Source organism: Chiloscyllium plagiosum, chromosome 41 (genome assembly GCF_004010195.1).
Source record: "Chiloscyllium plagiosum isolate BGI_BamShark_2017 chromosome 41, ASM401019v2, whole genome shotgun sequence".
NCBI lineage: Eukaryota > Metazoa > Chordata > Chondrichthyes > Orectolobiformes > Hemiscylliidae > Chiloscyllium > Chiloscyllium plagiosum.
Genome location: NC_057750.1, coordinates 14805479 through 14807352, shown reverse-complemented (window position 1 = coordinate 14807352; position 1874 = coordinate 14805479). Strand labels below are relative to the sequence as shown.

General features: G+C 47.6%; 1 protein-coding gene across 1 annotated transcript in view; it reads left to right on the top strand.

Annotated features, from left to right (window-relative positions):
• The window catches only part of LOC122542711 (spectrin beta chain, non-erythrocytic 4-like), a 216701-nt gene that overhangs the window by 144066 nt on the left and 70761 nt on the right, over positions 1 to 1874 (top strand). The window lies entirely within an intron of this gene.

The window sequence follows — 1874 nt, the reverse complement described above, 5'->3', positions numbered from 1 at the left end:
CGTATCATCCGCCGTCATTTCCGCCACCTCCAAACGGACCCCACCACCAGGGATATATTTCCCTCCCCTCCCCTATCAGCGTTCCGAAAAGACCACTCCCTCCGTGACTCCCTCGTCAGATCCACACCCCCCACCAACCCAACCTCCACTCCCGGCACCTTCCCCTGCAACCGCAAGAAATGCAAAACTTGCGCCCATACCTCCTGCCTTACTTCCCTCCAAGGCCCCAAGGGATACTTCCATATCCACCACAAATTCACCTGCACCTCCACACACATCATCTATTGCATCCGCTGCACCCGATGTGGCCTCCTCTATATTTTGGGAGACAGGCCGCCTACTTGCGGAACGTTTCAGAGAACACCTCTGGGACCAACCAACCCAACCACACCGTGGCTGAACACTTCAACTCCCCCTCCCACTCCACCAAGGACATGCAGGTCCTTGGACTCCTCCATCGCCAGACCATAGCAACACGACGGTTGGAGGAAGAGTGCCTCATCTTCCGCCTAGGAACCCTCCAACCACAAGGGATGAACTCAGATTTCTCCAGTTTCCTCATTTCCCTTCTTAATTAGGGACAGTCAACATGGCTTTGTGCAGGGCAGGTCATGTCTTACTAACTTGATTGAATTTTTTGAAGAGGAGACGAAGGTGATTGATGAGGGTAGAGCAGCAGATATTGTTTACGTGGATTTTAGTAAGGCTTTCGACAAGGCTGCCCCAAGGTAGCCTTATCCAGAAGATTAAGAAGCATGCAATCCATGGTGACTTGATCGCTTCGATTCAGAATTGGCTTACCCACAGAAGGCAGAGGGTAGTGATGGAAGGGTGTTTTTCAGGCTGGAGGTCCATAATTAGTGCTGTTCTGCATTGATCTATACTGGGACTTCTGCTGTTTGTGATATATATGAACGACTTGGATAAAAACATGGAGAGGTGGGTTGGTAAGTTTGTAGAAGACTCAAAATTGGTGGAGTTGTGGATAGTGTAGAATGTTGTCAAAGGATGTAGCGGGATAGAGAGCAGTTGCAAATATGGGCGGAGAAATGGCAGGTGGGCAAGTATGAGATGCTGCACTTTGGGACATCAAATGTAAGGAAATGTATACAGTTAATGGCAGGATCCTAAAGAGCACTGATGGATCTTGGGAGTTCAAGTCCATAGCTCCCTGCAAGTGGCCATGCAGCGAGACAGGGTGGTAAAGAAGGCGTATGGCATGCTCGCCTTTATTGGTTGGGACATTGAGTACAAGAGTCAGGATGTCATCATTATGAGACTTTGGTTTAGGCCACTCTTAAAGTATTGTGTTCAGTTCTGGTCGCCACATTACAGGAAACATGTGGAGGGTGCAGAAGAGGTTTATCAGGTTGCTGCCTGGATTAGCGGGTAGGAGCTATAAGGAGAGGCAGGAAAAACTAGGATTGTTTTCTTTGGAGAGGCAAAGTATGAGGAGATACTTGATAGAAATCTATAAAATTATGAGATGCATAGATAAGTTGACAGTCAGAATCTTTTTCCCAGATTCTGGGAAATGTCTAATACCATGCATTTAAGGTGAGAGAGGGAAAGATCAAAGGAGATGTGAAAGATAAGTTTTTTACACAGAGAGTGGTAGGAGTCTGGAACACACTGGCCGAATAGTAATGAAGGTAGATACATTAGGAGCGTTTAAGGGGCTTTTAGATAAGTACATGAATAGGCAAGGAATAGACGAAGCAGGAAAATGGACGTTTCGGGCAAAAACCCTTCATCAGGAATAGAGGCAGGGAGCCTGCAGTGGAGAGATAAATGAGAGGAGGGTGGGGGGGAGAAAAAGTAGCTTTGAGTACAATGGGTGAATGGGGGTGGGGATGGAGGTGATAGGTCAGAGA